Source organism: Vicugna pacos, chromosome X, assembly GCF_048564905.1.
Source record: "Vicugna pacos chromosome X, VicPac4, whole genome shotgun sequence".
Classification (NCBI taxonomy): domain Eukaryota; kingdom Metazoa; phylum Chordata; class Mammalia; order Artiodactyla; family Camelidae; genus Vicugna; species Vicugna pacos.
This window is the reverse complement of record NC_133023.1, coordinates 20,013,589-20,041,367: the sequence shown is the minus strand read 5'-3', so window position 1 is coordinate 20,041,367 and position 27,779 is coordinate 20,013,589. Positions and strand designations below refer to the sequence as shown.

General features: G+C 32.7%; 1 long non-coding RNA gene across 1 annotated transcript in view; it reads left to right on the top strand.

Annotated features, from left to right (window-relative positions):
- The window catches only part of LOC140692050 (uncharacterized), a 329,341-nt gene that overhangs the window by 295,835 nt on the left and 5,727 nt on the right, over positions 1-27,779 (top strand). The window contains exon 5 of the long non-coding RNA XR_012067628.1: positions 25,582-25,635. This is a non-coding gene — a long non-coding RNA (uncharacterized lncRNA). The remainder of the gene's footprint in view (positions 1-25,581; positions 25,636-27,779) is intronic.

Genomic DNA, 27,779 nt, shown 5'->3' with positions numbered 1-27,779 from the left:
TTCCACATCAGTTGAGATGACCACGTGGTTTTTGTCTTTCATCCTGTTAATGCATTAGATTGTTTGAGTTGCATATGTTAAACCATCCTTACATTTCAGATATAGATCCCACTTGACCACTGTGTATAATTCTTTTGATATGCTGTTGAATTTGGTTTGCTAGATTTTTTGGGGGGGGGGAGGGAATTTTTCTATCAGTATTCATCAGGAATATTGGTCTGTAGTTTTTTTACTATGTCTTTTTGGTTTTGTTATTAAGATAATGCTAGCCTCATAGTATGAGTTCAGGGGTACTCCCTTCTGTTCAGTTCTTTGAAAGAGTTTGAAGAGAATTGTGCTAATTCTTCCTTAAATGTTTGGTAGAATACTCCAGTGAAGCCATATGGTCCTGTGCTTTTCTTTGATGACTGATTCAATCTCCTTATTATAGATCTGTTCAGACTTTTAATTTTTTCATGATTCAGTCTTGGTAGGATATGTGTTTCTAGGAATTTGTCAATTTCTTCTAGATTTTTATCTAATTTTTTGACATATAGTTGTTCATATTATTATTATACTCCTTTGTATTTCTGTGATACCAGCTGTAATTTCCCCTCTTTCATCTCTAATTTTAGTTATTTAAGTTTCTCTCTTTTTTTCTTTATTGTTCTAGATATTAGTTTTGTTGATCCTTAAAAAAATAAAACAACTCTTGGCTTCATTTAGTTTTTCTATTATGTTTGTATGCTCTAATTTGTTTGTCTCTACTGTAATCTTTATTATTTTCTTCCTTCTGCTAACTTTGAATTTAGTTTGTTCTCTTTCTAGTTCTTTGAGGTGTAAAGTTAGGTTGTTGATTTTAACTCTTTTTTTTTTTTTTGGTAAGCTTTTTTTTTTTTTTTTTTTTTGGTAAGCATTTATGAACTTCCCTCACGATACCTCTTTTGCTGCATCCTGTAAGTTTTGTTTTGTTTTTGTTCTCATTTTTCCAAGAGATTTTCTAAATTCCCTTGTGATTTCTCCTTTGATTCACTGGTTGTTTAAAAATGACTTGTTTGATTTCCATCTATTTGTGGATTTTCCTATTTTCCTTCTGTTACTGTGTTCTAATTTCATTCTATTGTGGTCAAAGAAGATATTTTGTAAGGTTTCCGTTTTCTTAAATTTGTTAATACTTGCTTTGTGGCTAACATGTGATCTATCTTGGGAAATTTTCCGTGTGCACTTGCTAAGAATGCTCATTCTGCTGTTGTTAGGTGGAGAATACTGTACATGTTTGTTAGGTCCAATTGGTCTGTGGTGTTGCTCAAGTCCTCTGTTGCCTTACTGATTTTCTGTATGGTTGTCATATGGATAACTGAAAGTGGGGTATGGAATTCTCCTATTATTATTATATTGCTGTCTGTTTCTCTACAGTTCTGTGAATGTTTGCTTCATATATTTGGGAGCTCTCCTCTTAGCTGTATATATATATTTATGCATGTTATATCTTCCTAGTGAATTGACCCTTTTGTCATTATATAATGTCCTTTTTTTGTTTCTTGTGACAGCTTTTGACTCGAAGTCTATTTTGTCTGATGTAATTATGGCTACCCCTGTTCACTTTAGATTCCTGTTTGCATGAAATATCTTTTTCTCTCTTTTCACTTTCAGTCTATATGTGTCCTTAGATTTAAAGTGAGTCTACTATAGATAGCATATAGTTGAATCTTATTTTTCTCAGCCTAATCAGCCAATCTGTGTCTTTTAATTAGAGGATTTAATTCATTAACATTTAAACTCACTACTGATAGGGAAGGACTTACTGATGCCATTTTGTTAATTATTTTCTATCTGCCTTAGAGCTTTTTTGTCCATCCTTTCCTGTCTTTCTGCCTTTTTACCTTTTTTTGTGTGTTTTATTGATTTTTTTTAATGATAAGTTTTGGTTTTCTTCTCATTTCACTTTGTGTATATTCTAAAGATATTTTCTTTTGGGTTACCATTACAATTCTGTAAAACACCTTAAAGTTATAACAATATATTTTAAAGGGATAACAATTTGAACCACATATAAAAACTGAACTGCTTTTTATCTCTGTACCCCACCTCCCAGTGTATGGTACTGATGACACGAATTATGTGTTTTATATCACATATCCATTAACACAGATTTATAATTACTTTTTTGCATTTGTTTTTAAAATTCCTAGACTGAATTTTAAAGTGATTTTCATACCTACATTCCAATACTACAGGATTCTATAGTTGTCTATATTTTTACCAGGGTGTTTTGCATTTTTGTATAGTTTTGTTTTACTGGGTTAGCCTCTGTTCACTTCAATTTGAAAGACTTCTTTCATCAGAAAAAAGCAAATTAAAAACACAGTTCAATTGTATTATACACACATGAAGATAACTGAAATTTAGAATCCATTAATAGCATGTTTTGGTGAAGATATACAGCAACTAGACCTTTCATAGTTTGCTGATGTGAATACAAAAAGGTGCAACAACTTTAGAAAAGTTTAAGTATTATATAAAGTTGAATATAGATTTAACAATGACTCAGCAATCCCACTTATAAGCATTTACTTAAGAGAAATGAAAATATATGTCTACCCCAAGACTTGTACTTGAATGTTCATGGCAGCTTTATTCATAAAAGTCAAAAAATGTATAAAAACATTTTGATACTTTCTCATTTGGTATTTCTATACTATTGACCAATAAAATGTAATGGACTGATATATGCAACAATTTGACTGAAACTTAAAAGCATACTCTTTGATTCCACATATGTGAAATTTATAGAAAAGACAAAATTATAGTTACAGAAAGTGAATCAATAGGTACCAGAGACCACCAGTTTAAGGAGGGGAGTGACTTTACTCGATCACAATAGAACATGTTGGGCTGATGGAGATGTTCTGTATCATGATTTTGATGGTCATCTCACAACTAAATACATGTCAGAACTCACTGAATTGCACACATAAAATTGATGAATCTTATTACATGTAAACTATATTTCCATAGACTTGATTTTAAATTTAAATAAAGAAATGACAGAATTTGAATACAAAAAATATCTCAAAAAGTTATACTGAAATTTTTAAAAGAGAAGAGAGAAACATTTGCACATATGGATGTCTGGCATACCCTAGATCCCTTAACCAAATTCATGCCTTTTGGTAATGGTTAATGGAAAATAGCTTAATAGTGTCCTATGCACTTTAGAAACTTTGAAAGTTAATGGAGAGTTAATTTATTTTTAACAATATAGTTGGTTAAATGCTTGGATTGAATTTATGTTTCCACTGTATATTACATTAGTAACAAATAGAAACTCATCAGTTAAGTGCAAATGATCAATTAAGCCTTATATACAGTTATGCTATGAAGTTATCTAATAGGCAATTTAAAGTTAATATGACTCAAGTGTAACTCTTTAACTTTCTGATATATAACTCCACCAGTATGTCTCTTCCTGGTTCTTAATTTGGAAGTCTTTCTTAATTTCTCTTGTTTCCTTATCCACTGCATAAAATCCATCAACATATTTGGCTAGGACTACTTTAAAATTTCCTCTGAATCTGGTCACTTCTTGAAAGCTGTATCACGACCACAGTTTCAATTGCAATTAGCTCTTATGTGAACAATACTAATAGTTTTCTAACTCATCTTCCTGTATTCAATTTTTGCCCCTCTGCAGCCCATTCTGTACAAAATTACCACATTGACATTATAAAAACCTAAATTAGATTATTCCTGTTCTCTCCACATAACCCAGTAATGGCTTTCCACAATATTTTGAATAATACCCAAGAAGTTTCTCAAGATTATAATGCCTCTTATATCATACTGTAAATTGGTTCCTTTTTTATTGTTAAAAAGAGCAAAATTCAATGAGCTTGCTTTATTAAAACACTTGAGACTTTAGAAATATGAACTTGGCCTTAAATTGTTTTGTACACACACACACACACACACACACACACACACACACACACTCTTTCTTTAATTCACCTAGTATATGTACTGTACTTACAACAGTACCTGACATGAATTACATGCCCAATAAATATGAATTAAATTGAAAATGAATTAATGAATGGCAATGTAGTTATGTATAAGTCTGAATTTTGGTAGGTTTATCTCTTATTTGGTGAACATCAATTTACCTAACACATTTTAATTTAACTTATCCTAGTATTTATGCTATAGAATGATACAAGATAATTCTATATGTATTAGATTGCAGACACATCACCATCATCATGCCAAGATATTTCTCCATAAGGATTTTATAAACACAGTGAAATAATAACAACATAGGCCAAATTACAGATACCTGAATTATATACACATGTTATACATAAACTCACAGATGTAGTTTTTCCCATACTACCTAGTCCTCGTTAATACGCCCCTCTTTTTATTATTCCCAATTCCAGATAGTAATCAAATTTAACAGCATTATGGGGTGACCTAGGGTTTAGGGTAGGGAAAATTCATGAATCAGTTCACAAACTAAAGTGTGAAGCTGAGAATGATTCATCGTCTAATCTATGAAGTCAGCAGTTCTTTATGTGTACTATGGGATACTGGAGGCCACTAAGACCCTTTCAGGTATCTGTGAGGTCAAAACTATTTTCATAGTAATATTAAAATGTTGCCTTTTCACCCTCATTCTCTCATGAATGTATGGTGCAGTTTTCCAAAGGCTACATGAAATAAGATATTGCAACAAATTGGACACAGAAGCATGTATGAGAACCCAGCTATCCTATATTAAGCTGATAATTCAAAAGATTTGTAAAAATGTAAAAAAAGAGAAAATTACCACTCTTTTCACTAAATTTTTTGTGAAAGTATATTTTTCATAAAATACGTTTTTGATTAATATGTAAAGTGCTTATTAATAATCACTTTAAATGAAATAATGGATATATCTTTAAAATGTTTGTTTTAATTTGTAACATGGTAAATATTGATAGATATAATCTATATGAACTAAAGCTCTTTGGGATCCTCAGTAACTTTAAGTATATAAAGCATCCCCAAGATAACATGGATTGAAAAGTGTTGTTAAAAATCTTTGTTTTCCTTAACTTACTCTCCTTGCATCTCTATCTCCATCAGCACAGAGAAGTAATACTCCATTAGGTTATTAGGTAGAAATAAGATATAGAATGCAAAACCTCTTAGCATAGTACTCAAGAGATCACTATTATTAATTGTTGTTATTATATTATTAGCAGAATCCTGGTTTGGAAGAGGAAAGTATTATTTTAAAATCATGGTTAAGATATGTGTCTACATAGCATGACTAAAAGCAGACCCAGAGTGACATTTAGCCAAATTTACTCTTTTTCTCCGTGATATTTTTTTACCGTTTTTTTCACTGAAGACAATTTTGATTAAGTAGATAATAGCCTTAAATTACAAATGCAGTCAAAAAATTCTTCAGCATGAATCTAAAATGCTGACTTTATTTGTGAGTGAAAAGGCAACATCATATTCAAATTTGAGGGAAAGTGGTCTCAAAATGCCTTCTTCCTATTTCAAGGTTTTCCTTAAGATAATTATGCATTTTCATTTTATGGTCCATGATGGAGGAAGAGAACTTTGTTTCAGGTACAAATGTAAATTTGTATGAGAACTATTGTCAGGATTTCTGATGAAATTTGTTGGTTTGAAAAATCATAGTATGGTAGAGGGAAATGGTAGAAAAATGATGCTAAAACGTAGTCCCATGAAACACTGAAAAATGAGGTGGAGAAACAAGAGTAAAGATGGCTTTCTTCTTTAGCCCTTTCAACTCATCCACCCTAGAACCAAAACTAGACTTTCTGAAAGAATGAAAAATTACAAAATTGCTTATATCATATGTACATGATTTATTGGTGATACAGAATTATTGGACTACCTGCTGGCACACATCACTGAAGTCAAGTTTACTCTAGAATTATTTGATAAACTCTGACTTCATATGAAATGAAAAAGGTCAGTTAAGTCCCTCTGTGTTACATGAAAAAGTAAACAAACTGATTCAGGGAGTAGTACATCAGATACTAATTTGCATGAAAGTACATGGAGAGAAAAGTAGTTTTAACATTATCTAAAAGAAGATTGGTATTCAAGATAAGCCAAAAGTCCTCTTGATAAGCAAGTGGAGGAAAATCCATTAATGTATGATAGTATATTATTGTAGTAGTAATAGAAAATATATAGTAATTAGAATGCAATGAATATTGAAACTAGAGCACAATATTTATGGCAGCATTCCAGGTAAGATGACCTGTGGCTACATAGAAATTCATTACATACCTAAAGAGAGAACATATTAATAAAAGGGAGCTGGCTTGCAATGAATGTACAGAAAAGCTGAAGTAACACAGGAAATACTGACAATTCATCAAAGTGATATCCAGGGGAAAAGCCCAGCACAGTTTGAGTGGTAGAATCCCCAAGGCAAAGCTCTCTGTCCTAATTTCATTAACCATTATTTTAATATCGTGAAATTAAACATTTTAAAAAGTATTTTGAAATTACTTTTCCTTTATTCCCTGCAGACCAAGCAGCCTTTTGAGAATAGGTGGTATCAAGCATAAATGTGTCTACATAAAGGCACCTTGCTGGTCGTGGGGGTACAGTTACATCATGGCAATTCTACTCTTTTCCATCCCAGACCTCTGTGCTGGGGGCAATAAGTATTAATATTTCTTGTACATATTTTCTATATGCTCATGTATCAGAGATTATTTAATAATTTAATAACTAGTGTTCTGTGACATGGCTCCAATTTAATTTCTCTCACCTGCTCCCTATTGATAGGCATACATTGTTTTAGGTTTTGTTATGGACAGGGTTTCTAATTCTAAAGTAATAAACTGTCATACTCATTTTAATGCCCCTGTCTCAAAAAGTGGTTAATATGTGACTGCCCCGAAAACATGCATCTATTTTCAGTGTGATTACTAAGGGCTAGTGATTTTTTAAAGTTGAAGAAAAATCCTGAATCAAGATGAATTTACCAAGATAATATCCTGTGGAAGTTCAGGATGAATACTAGACAGGGGCTGAGCCTGCAGGTCAGGAAAGTATATGAAATTTCAAGAATACTGCTAGGGTTAACTGAATTGGTGTTAAAAATAATGGTTAATCACCTTGACTAATTCACAGATGTTAATTTCATTAATAGTATAATTGAGTTATAGAAGCTAATTATGTATGTATGTATGTTTATGTATGACATGACACCAAAGGGAAATGGCAGGTTTCCCATTTGGGACTCCAAATACATCTCCTCAACTGTTGACAACTCTAAATAGGTTCACAGGGACTGTTCCTGTCCTAACTTGTCAATATCCCAGTCGAGTGAAGACTAAAGGGGTCTTAGCAGAAAGATGTTAAAATGTTGTTCATATTAATCCAACCAAATAATTTGTGTTGCTAAATTCATGACACGTTGCTAAATTTTCTTTTGTATCATTTCTCATCTACGTGTAGTGAAAAGGTGCATTATTGGTATCAACCTATTTTTGGATAATGTCTCAAATCAGATAAATCTATGTATATGTGGCCTTGAAAGTACAATTGCAGGCATTTCTAATGAATGCTCATATCTACTGGTAAAATAAGCTGTCAGTGTTTGGTTGGTTTCAAAATCTCCTAAATTGCCTTGGTGGAATTTCCAGCTTGCACTAAGCTCCATGCTTGGAGGGATAATACTGACCCTGCACCTGTCAGTGAGGCTGCAGATGGTGCACGTAACACACACGATTGCCTTCAAAACAGGAAGGAGGAGGAGATGAAGGAACAGATTGCTGTGTAAAATGAACACACACTTCCAAAAGGCTAATTATTTGTTCCGTAAAACTATTTCCAGTGTGTTGCATCTTTAAACACTGAGGCTCATTTCTGTGCATCATTAAAAAGCCAAAGAAAATTTACCACAGCAAATGCAATACATAAATACATTGTGAAATTATTCACCAAAATGCATACTTTGTATTCTTTTGGAATTATTTGAGTTTGTGGTAGAGAAATGTAGACTATAGATTAAGCTTTCTCACTTAAATAATGGATAGATGAAGTAATAAATGTTGCATAATACGTATTTCTTTTTTTAAGAAAGTGAAAAATGGGTACTAGTTTCAATGTAATTCTTTCAGATGACCAAATTACACCAGAGTATTGACTTAATCAAATAACTTTTAAAAAGGAAATGGCTACCAAAAATACTTGGGCATTGGTCTTAAAATATAATATTGAAAAGAATTATCACAAATAATCTAAAGTAGAATTTGTTTTAAAATAAATGGAAAATTAATACAGACTAAAAGTAAATGAGCAATAATTATATAATAGTGATTATATATGATTATTTAGAATATATATTTACTTATATGTAGTATGTATTATATTATGTCTTATATGATATTTTTATGATGCATTTTTATTACAAATAAAATTTATAAGCTGACAATTCAAAATTCGCTTAAAAGACATGAAATGCATGATTCATTGGTGGTAAGAAATCTAATTTTAAAATCAGTAAGTTTAAGTTTAAATGAATATAATATTTAGGAAAAGCAGTTTTCTGATACTATGACATGTGTACGTGTGCATGCACATGCGCACAGATACTCTTATTTACACATTTTGAATATTTTAACAAGATAAAAGAATTTGATCCCTGATCATATTTTTCTGTCCCATTGTTCGTATCTCCATACCATCTGAAAACAGCAGAAGTTAGAATTTCCAAGCTGTTTCTGGAACATTCTTAGCACTCTTTTATAAAAGCTCTTATTTCTTTTGGGCTGATATTTTCATTACTTCATCATTTATTTCCCAGATGATCTGAGTTCTGGCTGGTAGATTTTCTCTCCAAAACAACTTTTTGGTAAAATTTAAGGACAGTTAAACACCTTTGAAGACAGTGCATCTAATATCTTAGTTATGCAGCTGGGGACCTGCCACTGTTACCATAATCCTACTCAGGCTACTCAATCTCAGGACCACAACATTGCTCACCCAGAACTATTTCCTACCTGAAACCATATACAATAATTGACCCTATTATTGACCTTGTGTCCTTTCATACTCTGGATCTATTACAGTTGGCCTTTTCATTCTGTTCCCGTGGGTGGCTAAGTGGCTGTAATAAAAATCATGTATACATGAGGATTAGTACCATGACAGACCCAAATGTTCCAACTTTATTTATTTATTAACACCTTTATTGTGGTATGGTTCCTATACAGTAAACTACATATATTTCACAGGTACAATTTGATGAATTTTGATAGATGTATACACCAATGAAACCATTACCATAATCATGATAGCTAACATTTCCATCACTCCCCAAGAGGTGCAATTTTCAAATCCCCGATTTATCCCTTCCCATCCCCTTTACCCTCTGGTAACCATAAGTTTGTTCTCTGTGTCTGTGAGTCTATTTCTGTTTTGTACATAAGTTCATTTGTGTCATTTTTTTTAGATTCCAGTTATGAGTGGTATCATAAGGCATTTTTCTTTCTCTTTCTGGCTTACTTCACTTAGAATGACAATCTCCAGGTCCATCTGAGTTGCTGCAAATGGCATTATTTTATTCTTTTTTATGGCTGAGTAGTATTCCATTGCATGCATGTTTATGTGTATGTGTATTACATCTTCTTTATCCAGTCATCTGTTGATGGACATTTGGGTTGTTTTCATGTCTTGGCTATTGTAAATAGTGTTGGTATGAACACTGGGGTGCATGTGTCTTTTTGAATTATATTTTTCTCCAGGTATATGCCCAGAAGTAGGATTGCTGGATCATATGGTTGCTCTATTTTTAGTTTTTTAAGGAACCACCATACTGTCCTCCATAGTGGCTGCACCAATTTACATTCCCACCAACAGTGTAGGAGGGTTCCCTTTTCTCTATACCCTCACCAATATTTATCATTTGTGGACTTTTTAATGATGGCCATTCTGGCTGGTGTGAGGTGATATCTCATTGTAGTTTTGATTTGCATTTCTCTAACAATTAGTGATGTTGAGCATCTCTTCATGTGCTTGTTAGCCATCTGGATATCTTCTTTGGAGAGATGTCTATTTAGGTCTTCTGCCCATTTTTTGATTGGGTTGCTTGTTTTTTGATATTAAGGTGTATAAGCTGTTTGTATATTTTGGAAGTTAGTCCCTTGTCATTCACATAATTTGCAAATGTTTACTCCCACTCTCCAAATATTCCAACTTTATCTCAGCTCCTAGAACTTTGCCAAGAATCTGTGTGTTTGTCTGCGTTCAGTTCCTGATCCTATCCCTGTCCTTCAGTGACTATTCCTCATCACCCTTCTTTTGCAGCCATGGTCAGGCATCTCATTCTCAGGGAATCACCTAGTTTACATTGACACTAGTGAGAAAATTGCTCTCATTCAACACTTTGCTCCCAAACCGAAAAACCTCTGCATCCACCTTTTCTTCCTGCATTTAATTGAATTGCACTCTGATTAAGGCCACTCATTCCATCTGTAGCTTTGACACCTTCCTTCCTTGGAATCTTATTTCATTGATGGTCACCATTCTTTGGTCTCTTCAATTTCTTTACTTGTTCTCCATCATAGTCACACATGCTGAGGTTTCTAGCAGCTTAAATATGTTTCTTGAATTTTAATCCTATCTAGCTGCCATACAATCTTTCTTTCCTCATACAAACTTCCTAAAAGACTTCTCTGACTTTTCAATTTCTACTGATTCTACCTTTAATTTTTAAATCCATCACAATCTGGCTTCTGCCCCTATTTTTTCCTCTGAAACTGGTAATGTGACTGCTAATGTCATCCAAGACATTCTCATTTCCAAAACCTGTGATATTTTTTAAAAAATATTTATTCTTATGAGTCTGTCTATTGCATTTGACACTGTTGAGCATACCTTGTTTTGTATTTTATGCAAAGAGTACATATTCATTATAAAAAAGCAAATAAACCAAAACATAATAAACATTTTGGTATGTAACATTCAATATTTTGTTTTATGAATTATTAATATTTGTATCTAAAAGTTAAGCAAAAATGGGTTGTGATGTAGATAGTAATTTGGAACATAGCTGTTTTTACTCAATTGTTAAATTGATTAACAGACTATCCAGTTTTATTACTTTTAGAAATAATGCAATAAATGATATTTTACTTGGATTATTTAAAATTTTGGCTAGTAAATCTCTTAGGATATACAGGACTGAATTTTGAGTTTGGGAGCTAAAGTGAAAACACATTTTTCAGGCTTTTGTTATATATTTTAAATAGTCTTCCAAATAGTTGTCACAAGTCACAGAAACAGTAGATCCTGTGAACCCTTGCTCCCCAAAATAACAAATGTATATGTTTTATTCAACTTGATTGACAAAGAATATAGCTTATCTAAATTGGGTTATCTGTGACTACTAGTGAGGTACATATATCTTCACATATATATGATATTTTTCTTATTTTTAGTGATTTTGAAATTCATATCACTTGCCTTAGTTCAGATAGACCTTTTGTAGGTTAGACTTGATAAATGTATACACCTCTGCAACTACCACCAAAAGGTACCTCTTTGCAGTGAGTACAAACCCACCTCACTCCCGGAGGCAACAGATATTCTGACCCTTATTGTCACGGTTTTGCTTCACCTTTTTTTTAAAAATTACAGGTTAATTGAGAAAATCCACCTACCATCTAGCACACCTATTTAAGTTGTACAAGTTAATTTTTTTTTATGTGCAGCCATTGACACAATTTTAGTAGAGTTTTATCAACTTAAAGTCACCCCTATACCCTTTAGCTCTCATGCCTTATCACCCTCACTATTAAGACCTGGATTTTCCTATTTGAACATTTCGTAAAAATTGAATTATTTAGTATGTGATCTTTTGTGACTGCCTTGCTTCACTTAGCATAATGTTTTCAAGGTTCACTCATGTAACATATCTCAGATCTTTATTCCACTTCATGACTGAGTGCTTTTCCATTGTATGAATATACTATGTTTTATTTATCCATTCATTCTTTGATGGATATTGGGTTGCTTCCACCATTTGGCTATTAATAATACTGCTGTAAACATTGTGTACAAATTTTTGTTTGAACCCTTCTTTTCAATAATTTTGGATATATACTGAAAATATATAGCAGTACAATTGCAGAGTCACATGGTAATTTTATATTTACCTTTTTGAGGAATTGCTAAACTGTTTTCCATAGAAGCTGTACCTTTCTGTATTCTCACCAGAAAAGTCTGAGGGTTTCAATTTCTCTGTGTCCTCACCAACACTTGTTATTTTCTTTTTATTGTAGCCATCTTAGTGGATGTGAAGTGGTATCTCATTGTGGTCATATGATAAGTGTATGTGTCATGTCCTATCTCAGTATTTGTGAGTCTGTTCCTTTTTGTTATAGTGACTAGTTTGTTTTATTTTTTTAGATTTCACATATAGCTAATAACATACAGCATTCATCTTTCTCTGTCTGACTTATTTCACTAAGCGTAATACCCTCCACGTCGATCCATGCTGTTGCAAATGGCAAACTTTCATTCTTTTTTTATGGCTGAATGATATTCCATCTTCTTTATTCATTCATCTGTTGATTGATCCTTAGGTTGCTTCCATATCTTGGTGATTTTAAATAATGCTGCTGTGAACATTGGGGTGCATATAAGATATCACATGTTTAATACAAATTTTATTATTTGTTTCTGGTCTTCCAGTGATTCCTCTTTACTTACCTGAGTTTACTGGCCCCTCTAATACTTGATTTGTATATTGTATCTTTATAGAATATTTTAACATATGTATTGGTGAAAGTATGCTTTCATTTTATTTTGAATATTTTATTTTCCATTCTTATGTATTTATAATTTTCTATGAACTTTATAAGGTTCTAAAAAGTCCTTTGCAGATTTTAATTTAAATTATACTAAAAGTAGAGTTCGTTATAAAAAATTGACATTAAAATATTGTTTCTGTCTAATAAAAGATTCTTGGTACCTTTTATTTAAAAATGTTATGTTCAATAAAATGTTCTTACTTTCTTCATAGATACTTTATTTATTATAATGTATATGTATAACTATTGGTAAAATGATTATTCTTTAATTGAAATTGCTGATATGTAGAAAAAACATTAATTTAAAAAAATGTGTATACACTTTATTGAATAGTCTGATCATTAGATACTAGGTTATTCTCCTGTGAGGCTATCCCATCACATGAAAAATGTAATGATTATACCCATACATTTTTAGTGACCATAATTGTTCTCTTATCAGATCTAACTGAATTTACTTGAACTTCTAGAAGAAAGAGAGTTACTTAATAATATTAAGAGTGAGAATCATTTTTCTCCCTATATGAGAATTACTATAACGTAACTGTACTAATTAGAATTTGAGTCATAACTTGGCAGTGGATAATTTTTAAAATAAGAAAAAAGTAAGTTTGATATGTTGGACTTTAACAAATAAATTTTCAGCATATTTTGAGAGAAACATTTTCTTTCTTAATATAATAATGTATAAAATTCTTTAATACAGTTATATTTGAGTTATCTAATTTAACTAATATTTTATGAATTAAGATATTACTTAGATATCATAATTGCATTAAGGTAATTTTCTATGTTATTATGTTAGAAGAGAGATAAGATTCTCTCAAAATGCTGAAAAAGTATTTGTAATTCAAGCAATGGCCTATACTTGATGATAATGACCTTTAAAATATACTACTGTTTTTCATGTGTTAGTACTTTGAGAATTTCCAGTGATTTCTAAACGCTATTGGTTCACATTTTACTATTCTGAATTATCTTTTACAGGATTTGTTAGGAGGATTTTACATGTTTGTAAAATAAAGTAGGTGGGTTTCAGTCATTTCAAAATTCCTGGAAAGGGTTTATTTAGAATAGAGTATAACTAGGTCCTTTAAATGTGAAAAGCATTCTCTTAAGTTTAGTATTTTCTTCTCATAGTTTGATAGTATAGTATTGAAAGTCATTTGACTGTATTTTCCTTCAAGCACTTTATTATTTCCCTGAATACTGTATAATCTTGTTTTCTATCTTAAACTGAAAATATATACCATATATTATAGTACCAACTCAGAAATCCGAGAATGAGGGCTAATTTATTTATTTATTTGTCTATCTATATAGCATTCCAATCACCTAACAAGGCCACAACAACATGACAAGCATAATTATGTAAAGAAAAAAGGACCTGTTATGGCATCTTAATAGCCATGAGACCACAAATATGTTTATCTCTGAGTCTTATCTTTCTCATTTGCAAAGTGGGAATAATAGTAAATCTAGCGTCACATCATTATTAAAAGCTTAAAATAATATACTAAATACAAGTCTCCTGCATACTGTCTAGAGTTCAGGAAGTACTAAAAAATGACAGTTATTATTCTTGATTATTGGTTTATAAAATTATGAATGGATAAATTGATGAATAAATGAATAGAAGTGTAAAATAGATAAAATTCCACTATGTCACATTCTTTTGCTATTCTGAAAGAGCTAGTACATTACGTTTGCAAACCTCATCAGTAAAAATAATCCCATTTTCATAAATAGTGTGATTCAATGATGGTGACATTATAACTGTACTACCTCTAAAAAACATTAAAAAATTTAAACCATTGTAAATTTAGTGTGCTAGATATGTACCCTGTTCTATAGGATGACTGTAAAAGATTCACATGCATTTTCAAATTGCATACTGAATGATTGGTACTCCCCATTAAATTTAAATGATAGAGTTGACATTTGCGTTGGCTGAGTCATAAAGAATATTATACTAAAACTCAGCCCAGAATGTAGACATAAAGTTGTGATTTATTGGCTTTTTTTGTGTGTTCTTGCTGTAATAATAATCATAGGCTCAGTGATATAAAGATTTTGGAGGGTGACGAGCAAGTAGCAAGTATATTTGTGTACCAGTTCTCCCAATTAGGCACTTAAGTGAAATTTCCATTATAATGTGTTTTTTAACCTGTAACTAAACACAATTAGATCTATTAAAAGGTATGAAACTAGAGCCTTCTTGAAGGCAGGTCTTGGGTTTGCCCTTATTTTATTTTTTCCTTTTGAACATCTAATTCAGTTCCTGGTACATGATAAGTGCTCAGTTGTTAAAATAAAGGTTAAGGGTCATTAAAGACTTTTATTGTTTCTTTAAAACCTAAAGTTGGAAAGCTATCACTGAAAATTGTTGAGAAACATGACAGCTGGATCTAGACCACATGACTATTGCGAAGGTTGTTCTGGTACCACTGTAACCACTGTGAAGTTGTCACCACTTCCCAAGGGTAGAGGAAACAGCAGCCAGGAGCCAAAGAGGACAGATTTGAGGTGGCAGAACTCTGGCAAAGGTCGTGACAGGACGGGGCTGCCGCCTCTGCTTAGATAGTTGTCTACAAGAGGCTCTTGCTAATCTCAAGTCCCACAGCTCACTTGGGAGTCACTGGAGGTATGTGGCGGCCATCAGAGTCCCAGAGAGAAGGTTACCTATTACCTTGATACATAGAAGTTTCTTCTTACTTCCCTCACTTTTCCCCTCCTCCCTTCCTTCCTTAACTCACTTTCATACTCAGAGAAAAAAGAAAGCATGCCTAACAACAAGGTCCTACTGTATAGCATGGGGAACTATATTCAACAGCTTGTTATAACCTGTAATGAAAAAGAATATATACGTATAACTGGATCACTCTGCTGCACACCAGAAACTAACACAACACTGTAAATCAACTCTACTTTAATTAAAAAAAAAAAAAAAGTAAACATGCCTACCTCTCCCATCTTCCACCTCCATATTAAATATATTCTCAATTATTTTTCAAATATCAAGGTATATATCAATGATATTTATATTGCCTGGTAACAAATTAAATATTCTTTATGAAAGATAGAGGTGGGGATGGGAGACATGGATATTTTACTGGCACAGTCGTTACCTCTACTTATGTAATGGAGCATCAACAGTCGTCTATAATTTATGTAACAGAGAAAATGAGATCTGAATATATTATTGAAAGTTATATTGACTTGAAATTCCAGTTTGAAGGTGGTGGTGTAAAACCAGGATTCCTTTTTCTTATCCTTTGAAATCATCCATAAGTAACAAGGGGAACTAGAAATGAAAATGTAAACTCCATTTTTATTTTTGTTTTTATTGGATCAAGGAGACAACTAACCCTAATCCATAAAATAAACTGAAGTCGTGTCATGTACCATGGAGTTCAGGCATAGGCAAAAGCAAGAAGTAGCTTAGCTCCACATCCGAGAAACAGCCAAGAAGCCTGAGAGGTCTACTGTGAGGCACAATACCTCGGCAAGAACAGGAACTAATAATGTGGGCTCTGATAGGAGGGTTTCAGTATGTCGTTTGAGTTCAAGAATATCAGGAGTCAGAACTGAATATGTCATCATCACTGCATTTTATATAATAAGAAAAAATTGGGGGAAAAAACCCAAAATGTGTATCCGTAAGAATTAATAAACATTGATATTCCTGTCCATACAATGGAATACCATAAGCTGGATAGAGAAGTCTTTACCAATGCATACGGAATAGTCTCTACAATATAGCATTAAATGAAAATAAAATTCAGAAGGGTGAGTTATCGCTATAATTTTTGTAAAAGTTAATATTAGGGTGTATTTGTCTACATATGAAGAAAGATATCTGGAAGGATATTGAAGAAAAGGAAACAAAATTGTAACAAAACCAATGATAGAACTAAAAATAATAAAGTTACCCAAACTTAGAAGTGGGAACATGGGAAAGATAGTAGGTAACTTGAATGAAATGTTTCTTCTTTCATTCTAGGGTAAATTGAGATTTTCAAAATCTATGTTACTGAGAAGTCTCACTTAGCAGTTAGGTGACAGGAAAACAGTCCCCCTCCCCCACCCCACATACAACTAAGAGCAAAAAGATTTTGAAGTAATAAGCCCTAGGATTGAGACAGTTATTTTCTGCCAATTACGTTTCCTCTCACTGCTGAATAAGAGTCTAGAAGCTGATAATTCATAACTCGTGATAATTCATAGACATGCAATGTCAAAGTCCATGTAGATTTTTTTTTTAAACATTTAGTGCTACTTACAACTTATTCCTAGCTGAGCAACCAAAGCTTCTGGGAAGTAAACTCCATTAGCTGTTAAGAGTTTAATCTAAATATATCTCTTTATAAAATCACCAAATTGAATCTGGAAGATCTAACTTTCCTTGAATGAAATGACAGTTATCAGTTCAGATCTTGGTGTTCGGAACCTATGAAGCTTTTTGACCAGGTGGGATACTCAAGGCAGAGATCACCAAGAGCTTAAACTATTATTGAGTAAATTTGAATAAAGTGTTGAGTGATAAAATTTCTGGGAATCTGAGCCCTCCTGTGGAAGTGGGCACAAAAGCACTCACTCTGTGAAATTGGGGGTATTGTGGGCAGGGTATATGGACAAGACAAAGAAAGTGCTGTTTCTTGTTTTGAGGGAAATAAATCATCCACAATTCTATAGTGCAGTGGTTCTCCACCCTAGGTATTGGAATCATCAAGGAAGCTTTTTAAAAACACTGATGCCTAGATACCAACTTCAGAAACTGATGTAATTGGTCAGGGAAACAGTCAAGGTATTGTTAGATTTTAAATTTCTCCAGGTGATTCCAATGTGAAGCTAATTGTACCCTATTATGTTAGGGCAGTGGTTCCCAAAATTTGCTCATGATAGAATCGTCTGGAAAGCTTTTAAATATTCTGATGCCCTGGTCTTATCCAAGATTGATTAGCTTGGAAAGTCTCAGTATGGGAGTCAGTAATCAGTATTTATATGATCCAAAGGTGATTCCAATTTTGGAACCACTGATTAGACAAGTAAGGAAAGCGTGATGGGACATGACTTGCCATTGCTGGCTTTGAAAACAAAGGAACAAGACCACAAGCCAAGGAAAGCTGAATCCTCTAGAAGCTGGAAACAGCCCTCAGCTGTTAGCCAGCAAGAAAATAAGACTTCAGCTCTACAAGTGCAAGGAACTGAGTTCTGCCAATAATTCAGAGAGAAAGAAAAGGATTCTCCCCTAGAGTCTCCAGGAAGGAAAGCAGCCCTGCCATCACCTTGATTTTAGCTCAGTAAGACCCATGTCTGACTTCTGACCTCCAGAACTGTGAGAAAATAAATTTGTGTTGTATGAAGCTACTAAATTTGTGATAATTTGTTAAGACAGTAATAGGAAACTAGAACCAAAGGCCATAGTGTGATGTCGGTACAGGACTAGACAATGTAATCAATGGATTGAAATAGAGTCCAGAAATAGATCCATCTATGTAATAATTTATTCTGTGAGAAAAAGTGACATTTTAAATTATGAGAGGAAGCACAGGCTATTTCATAGAGTTAAGGCCAGTTGACTATTGAGGAGAAAATGTTGATACTTTTCCCTTTAGAAAAATAAATTCAAAATGAAACACAAAGGTTAATAGAAAACATGAGGGAATATGTTTATGATCTTAGGTTACAAAATGTATTTGTAAGCAGACACAAACAGCAAAAAACTTGAAGAAAAAGAATGAGAAATGTGACTTCATTAAAATTAACTGTATACAGGAAAAAAGAAAGTCTAAACAATTTTGAATAATTGAAGGGGAAGAGAGGAAGCAGATAGATAGATAGATTCTATATTATTTAAGGAATTATTACAAATCAAAAAGGAAGACAGAAGCAAATAAATGGAGTCAAAAAATAACAAGAGAATCAAAGAAGGGATAATTTAAGTTACAAAGTAATACATGAAGTGAGATTCAATCAGATCAGTCATCACAAAAGGGCAAATTAAAAGTAGCAATGAGGTTATTCTCAACCATTGGCTTGGCAGTCATTCAGAAATTAGAAAATATGTATATTGACAGGGACTCAGTATTCAGACTCCAGGGAAAGGGTGTGCTCCTATAATCCTGTTGTGTGTACCTAAGTCCAAATAATGTGAAAGATGTATTCTGTTACAGGATATATTAGAAATAAAATGATGCAGAAATTTTAAGTTTTTGTATTTTAGAAAAGAAAATGCACATAAACATGAAGAGGATTCTATGCATCGATGTTCATTTCCATATTGTTCTCAATAAAAACTGCTTACCAGACCATCAAAAATAGTATAGCTCACTTAACTGGGGTATATCCATCTCATGGAGTGCCATGCAGGATTTAGAATAAATGGCTAAAATGTATGACACAGGCAGAACTTCAACATATTACTTAGAGACAAAACATGTTGAAAAATGATATAACATATGGAAGATACACCAAAAAACAGTACTGTGATTTTCTGTGAGTAAAAAAGAGATGTTTTTGCAATATATGGCTCAAGTTCCAGTATGTTACATAGCAAACTTACAGGACTGGTTACCTCCAGGAAAGGAGGGGTGGACGTGCAGAAGAGTCAGAAAAACCATCCAGAAAAGGTAGTCAGAGGGCACTTTTACCTTCTTTGGGGAATTTAAAATATTTATAAAGAGGATATATTCATATGCTACATGTGCAATCATAAATTAAGTAAAAATCCTCCATTTACTCTAGCTGTGTATTTACATATATTGACAACATTATCCTGTACCATCTATAAAAAGAGTTTCATAAAACATTTTTTCTTCCCAGAGATAAGTATTTCTTCACTTAAGGGACCTGATAATTATGTTTTCCTTTCTTCCGTAAGATAAACTATGTAACTTTCCATCACATTTTTGCCATAAGCTCTAAGAATTTTGGAGTCACATTCATGACTCAAAATTCAGTATGCAAATTGTCCAAATTTCTAGAATTCCACAGTATCTGTTATCTGATATTTAACTTTATCAGAACCATCTTTTAGATAGAGAAGGGCCTTATTGTAAGATTTTTAACACTTCCCACATACCTTACCTATAGGCTATCTCTTTGAGGAGGAGACTCAAATTAAAAAAAGGATTTTTGTAATAATGTAATAAATGAATAGACCAACAAATACATCATTAGGAAATTGAGTAGGAAGTAAGCAACAATGTAGACATGATAAGTTGTCAAACAGTCATCAAATAGTTGAAGGGATTGTCATTTTGAAAATAAAATGAGGAAGACTTTGTTTTGAAGAAAACCTAATTTCAGTGAGTTGAAGATATAGAGATGCAGAGTTCACCTCTTATTCCCCCCCCCAGCTATAATCACAGCCAACTCTCTCCCTCTTTTAGATCTTTGTTGTGTCAACTGTCACCTCAGTGAGTTATACTCTAATCAGCCTATTTACAATTCCAGTCTCTCTCTGAACCACCTCCCTCTTGCACTCCCCTTATCCTGTTATTGTTTCATTTTCTTCTTTCTTCATAAAACTTACCAGTTTTAATATTCTGTCTGGTTCAGTGTAGTTCCACTACCCACATGTGGCCTTTAAAATAAAAAGTTTCATTAATTAAGTGTAAATACAAATTTTAAAGTATTTATTCAGTAGTACTAGCTATGTTCTCAGTGCTCAATAGCCACATATAGTTACTGTCTACCGTATTGTACATTGTATGTATTACAGGACATTTCCATAATTGCAGAAAGTCAAATAGGACAGCACTGTACTGTATAATTTGTATTTACTGCCATTCAACTAAGATGCACGCTCCATAAAGGCATGTCCTGAGAACACAGTAGACCTTCAATAATATTTATTGAATGAATGAAATGTAGGAACATAATGAGAAGTTATGATAAGAATAACATATTAAGCAATCTGAACTTGACTAGATTATATACAGCACACACTCCATTGTACTCAGTAGACACGAAGGAAAACTAGGAGATTTAGAATGAGTAATCTGAAAATCCTGAAAAGAAAAACTATTTTTCTAAGGTCATTGTAATGGAATGAATATTGAAGAGTCTGATTTATGTCTCCCTGAAATAAAGAATTTGATAAACCCACCAGGTGGATGTCAAGTTTGACTGAGAATTCTTAGCAGTGAGTTTGGAGATAGATTTGAAAATCATGGCAGAGATTTGATTTAAGTATCCTGAGAATATGAGCTTATCAAATGAGTCTATGCAGGTAGAAAGTAGAGGAAAGTTGAAAACAGAATGCTGAGAAACACACCAAATCTTAATCAAGAAGGAATTTTTTCCTTGTTTCTTTAGGTGCAGATTTCAAAAAGCCCTTTGGAATAAAGACAACTTTATTCTGTTAACAAAATTGCATTATACAAACATGACCACAATAAAAAATTAGAAGATGTGTTTCCATCACAGTTAGTAAATGAGTATCTCTAATAGAGTTAGTCTCTTATCATTAACAATATACAAAGAGAAATATTCATGTGCACCATTTTTTATTTGGTTATTTAATAATTTTAGCAGTACATTTTAGTTCTGTTTATTCTTTAATAATCTTATTCCTAGACACTCTTAAGCATATACTTTAAGAAATTGGCCATACTTCATATCAAATCAGTGTGAAAATAGAGGGTATTTTAATAAATGAATATATAAGATCTACCTCAGCAGAAATATGAGAGGCCCTTACGTGTTAGTGTATAGTGAGGTATATGTTTGTATATATGTATGTATGTATTTTTATTGAAATATAATTGACATGTAACATTTTGTAAGTTCAAGGTGTACAATGTGTTGATTTGGCACATTTGTATATTGCAATATGATTACCAATGTAGCATTTAGCTAGCACTTCCATCATGTCACATAATTACCATTTCTTTTTTATGGTGAGAACAATGAAGATCTAGTCTCTTAGCAATTTTACAGTTTATAATACAGTATCATTGACTATAATCACTATGCTGTGTATTGGATCCTAAGCACCTATTTATCTACTAGTTGCTAGTTTGTACCCTTAAACAACATCTCCCCAATTTCCCACAGGCCCAATAACCACCATTCTACTCTGTTTTTATAAATTCATTTTTTTAAATTCCATATGATGTCATATAGTATTTGTCTTTGACATGTCACTTGCATAATACCCTCAAGTTCCATCCATGTTGTCACAAATGGCAGGATTTCCTTCTTTTTTAAGCCTGAATAATATTCCACTGTATATGTCTTTGCTATCCTTTCATCCATTGAGGGATGCTTAGGTTTTTTCCATATCTTGGCTATTGTGAATATTGCTGCCATAAACATGGGCGTGCATACATTTCTTTGATATCCTGTTTTCATTTCCTTTGCATATATATCCAGAAGTGGGATTGCTGAAGCCTTATATCAAATAAGGGATTGATAGCCAAAATGTATAAAGAATTCACACAACTCAATCACAAAACCCCAAAAATCTGATTTAAAAATGCACAGAGGAAATGAATCAACATTTTTTCCGAAGAAGATATCCAAATGGCCAACAAGTACATGAAAAGATTCTCAACATCACTAATCATCAGGGAAATGAAAGCAAAACCACAATCAGCTGTCACCTCACACCTGTTACTATGGCTGTCATCAAGGACACAAGGAATTAGACTCAGAGGTATTATGTTTAGTGAAATAAGCCAGACAAAGAAAGACAAATACTCTACGTTATCGCCTATATGTGGACTCTAAAAAAGAAAACAAACTAGTGAATATAACAAAAAAGAAACAAACTCACAGATATAAACAACTAATGGTTACCAGTGAGAAGAGGAAAGGGAGAGAGGCAAAACAGGAGTATGGGATTAAGAGGTACAAACTACCATGTATAAGTAAGTTACAAGGGTATATTGTACAACATGGGGAATAGAGCCAATATTTTATAATAACTATAAATAGAGTATAACCTTTAAAAATTATGAATCACTCTATTGTACACCTGTAACTTATACAAAATTGTACATCAACTTTACTTCAATAAAAGAATTTAAGAATAAGTAAATAAAATAAGCTATCAGGGTATATTGTACAGCACAGGGAACATAGCCAATATTTTATATTAACTGCAAGTGGAATATAATCCTTAAAAATTGTGAATCATTATGTTGTACACCTGAAACATAATATTGTAAATCAACTCTACCTCAATTAAAAAAAAAAAAAAGACAAGATAACAATTGTTGGCAAGGATGTGGGGAAAAGGGAATCCTTGTGCACTGTTGGTGGGAATTTAAACTGGCTCAGCCACTTTGGAAAATAGTATGGAAGTTCCTCAAAAAATTAAAAATATTGTATAATGTTTTTATTAACACTTGAGGGAATTTTCTGGCATTAAAAGCAAGAAAACTTCTCTGATATGTACACTTTATATATTCTGGATAGCACTATTTTGTTACACATGCAACTTGCAGATAATTCTCCAGGTCTGCAGTTTACCGATTTTCTTAATTGTGTCTTTTGATGAGCAAAAGTTTTGATTTTGATGAAATCTAAAGTAAAAATTTTTTAATCTATTATGGTTTTTTCCCCTGTGTCTTAGCTAAGAAAACTTTGCTTATTCCTATAAGATATTCTCCTATGTTTTCTTTATAAAGCTTTATATGTTTAGCTTTTTCGTAGTTAGGTCTATGATCTATCTTATATTAATTTTTGTGGACGTTGTGAAGTGTATTTCTTTTCCATATTTAAGTTATTCCAGCATCGTTTGTTGGAAAGACTTTCTTTTTCCTATTGATGTATGTGTGTATGTGTGCACGCATGCACACGTGTACATGTGAGTGCCTTGGTCAGATATCACTTACCTGTATAAGTGAAGGTCTATTTCTATACTCTCTGTTCTATCACATTGAACTATTGTCTTTCATTATGCAGTGATTACCGTAACTTTATACTGGGGCTTTAAGTCAAGTTATATAAATTCTCCTATATAGTTACACTTTTTAAAGTTTATTTTCAGTCCTTTACATCTTCGTATATATTTTAGATTCAACATATTAATTTCTGTAAAAAATACCTTGCTTGGAAAATTATTCAGATTGAATTTAATCTATATGTCAATTTGGAGAGAATTGACAACTTGACAATATTAAGTCCTCAAATCCCATAGGCATGGTATCTCTTCATTTATTCAAGTCTTCATTAAGTTTTCTTTTCAATGTTTTGTTGTCTTTATGATTGAGATCATGAATATCTTTTATGAAATTCATTTATCAGTATTTTAAGTATTCCCATGTTATTGTAAATGTATTTTTTTCACTTTTTAAATTGCTAGTGTATTAAAGTACAAATTATGTTTGTTTATTAATCCTCTATCCCATGGCCTCATTAAAATCACTTTTTATTTGCAGTTTTTTTTTGGGGGGGGATTAGTTTTATTTATTTGTTAATTTTTTTTAACGGAGGTACTGGGAATTGAACCCAGGACCTCTTGCATGCTAAGCACACACGCTACCACTGAGCTATACCCTCCCCCCTTATTTGTAGTTTTTAAATGGATTCCTCAGGGTTTTCTACATAAATAGTCATGTCATCTGAATAAATACAGTTTTTCTTCTTTTTGAGTCTTTATACTTTCTGTTTCTTTGTTTTTCCTTCACTAACTAGTAACTGCAGTGTGAATTGAATGGAGAGCAGAACCTGCCTTCTTCTGAATCTTAGGGGAAAAGCATTCAGTATTTCCGAATTAAGTATAACGTTAGCTGTACCTTTTCAGTAGGTTTAGGGTTTTTGCTCTTGAGTTGTATTTCTGTTTCCACACTTAAATAGCAAAATTTTATTATACAGTGCACATTGTGGATGAGATGTAGAGATTCTGGATTCCATCTCTCTTATTATTGTTCTAACTGGAAGTTACTTTGAATCAGTTGAATCCCAACTCTATACCTGCCCAGACCACACCTTAACCCCAGACTCCATGATGGGCAGCAGCTCCAACTGTTCAGTTCTTTCAGCCTTTCGGCTGTTTGCTCTACCATGCATGCCACGTTCAGGGACTATCTAAGAATATAGGCCAAATTTATATGTTTATCTGAGGACTGCTCCCTCCTGTGGCTCCCTCCTTCCAGACTTCCCCGTCCCCGTTCCCCTGTTTGGTACACGCCAGACTCTTCTGACTCCTCAGGTCAGTAACACTCCTTTTGTTCTAGCTGCCTCCCTCCCCATAGCTGGGTAGTACTCTCAGGCAAGAAGCCTTAAACTCAGTAATTTTACTCAAAGCTCTTCCCTTTCCTCCAGTTTTTGTTTCATTTTGGCCATTCTTGAGTGCCTTCAAGTAGTTTTTACCCCAGTTTATAATGGTTTTCTGCAAGAAGGTGATTCTGAAAGAAGCTACTCAACCATGACCCAAAGTGAAACAACTGTGACTAATATTTCTTTCTGTGTATTTAAATCTGTCTTTAAATCTAGCTGAATGTATTGATTATTCATTTATTATATAATACTTTCTTCGATTTTGTCTATTCAAGTTCTCTGCATTTTCCATTATATTATCTTGAATTCTCTGTATGTATTATCTGAACAACTAGCTCAAAACTTATTTGAAACAAGAAACAAATATTGTATGTATTAATGTCATTTATGCCATGCTTAGCTGATCACTTTACATAGTATATAAAGGTTCATCAAATAGACCTTTATTGGTTTGCTTCTAGAATTTGAATGCTAAGCAGCTGATTTATTTATTTATTTATTTTTTACCTATCAGAACCATATTCTGTAAGAGAACAGTGCTCCAGGAGAAAGAGAGACATGTCTTAATGTAAGTTCATTATTTATTTATTCTTTATTATATGAACTTTACTATGGAATTCATAGAATAGTATGTTACGAGTTTTGATATTAATAATAAAGGTAATCTGTCTCAGCCATCTCGGACTTTTTAAATTCAATCACCTTTAGAGAAACTATTTCATCCGAAGGTAAATCATTATCAAAATGTTCTCTCTACATGGGCATTATAATGCAAATACTGAAATTCAAATTACCAGTTGCCTTCTTGTGGTTTAATAATCATAACATTTTTATTTCTAGGTCAAATGCCATTGACTTCAACTCATGAGATTATGAAACGAATTAATTTAGATTGTGTGCCAGAATGAAAGGGAGGGTAGTAATGGATCAGGCTAAGTGAAGCTATAAAAATAAAATCATGCCAGAGTGAAGAAGAGTTAAAATATGCTGAATTCCTTTCCATTTTGGGTTTAATATTAGTTCAGCTCATTAGGTAGAGAATGGATTAGGCTAATCCCAACTGTAATTATACATTCTATCAGGCATATAAAGGTAAACGAGAGAGCGTGTCTGCACTGCCATAAAATTCAAGTTTGAGATCATCAGCACAACAGAATTAAGCTATCACTGAATGACATTCATTATGCAGCACAAGCCTAAAGCAGATGGAACTAACTCATTGTTGGCTGTATACTAGATGTCAGGAAACAAATATATTTAGCTAACTTCTCAGATTGTAGCAAAGTACTTCTATGGTAACTGTACTGACAGTCTTTTAGATAATGCACATCAAAACTTGAAACCAGTATTTTCTACCCCTGGAGGAAAGCAAGTAGAAATTAAAATGATTATGTTGTAATACTCTGTTCTTTAACAGTGTACATTTGGGACTAAACCTTATATATCTATTCATGATATGGTGACTCAGAACATGTTTCTTTTATTGAAGTATAGTTGATTTACAGTGTTGTATTAATTTCTGGTGTGCAGCATGGTGATTCATTTATACATATACATATTCCTGTTCATGTTCTTTTTCAATATAGGCCATTACAAGGTATTGAGTATAGTTTCCTGTGCTATACAGTAGGACCTTGTTGTTTATCTATTTTATATATAGTAGTTAATATCTGCTAACTATGATATATCTGCCAAATGATGCAACCATCATCATAAACCAGTTTTAGAACATTCTAATCCTTCCAATAAGATCCCTCATGCCCACTTACAGTTAATCTTCATTATCACCCCCTAGCTCTGGGCAAATCCTGAACTCTCAATTTATCCCTCCCTACCGCTTTTCTCTCCTAGTAACTGTAAGTTTGTTTACTATCTCTGTGAGTCCGTTTCTGTTTTATAAATTAGTTCAATTGTGACTTTTTTTTTAAAATTCCACATATAAGTGATATTCTATGATATTTTTCTTTCTCTTTCTGGCTTACTTCACTTAGTATGATGATCTCCAGGTCCATCCATGTAGCTACCGATGGCATTATTTTATTCTTTTTATGGCTGAGTAGAATTCCATTGTATAAATATACCACAGCTTCTTTATTGAGTCCTCTGTTGATGGTCATTTAGGTTGCTTCCATGTCTTGGCTATTATAAACAGTGCTGCTATGAACATTGGGGTGCATGTATCTTCAGAATATGTTCTTATTTCTCAAGTTACTCATCATTAAAAGAAATAAATTTCAAGTTTTAAGTTTAATTTATATTGCAAAGTTCAAAAATAGTTTACTTATTTGGGTCTTCTCCACATTTGATTTTTCCAACACATCTCATATTCTGTTTCTCAATCACTGTAGCAGTTGAGTCAAATATTTTTCTGGTACTGTTATAATTCCTCTACTTACTTTAGTGACGACTTTCCTTCCATTCCAAACACCCACAAACATTATCATATTTCAAGTCCTACCTCAAACTGTTGCAACTCAAGATTTCAGGCCAGTGTAAATGACAAAAAAAAATTAAGAAAGAATTAAATTGAGGATGCACGTAAAGGAGTTATAACGTTGTATTGTGGATTCTAATCTGAATAAGGTAGAAAGTACAGTTATTAGAGTGCGCTTAACCAGAAACTAACCTAACATTGTAAATCAACTATATTTCAATAAAAATAAATAAGTAAATAAATAAATAAATAAAATATAGTAGACTTGAAGGAGTAGG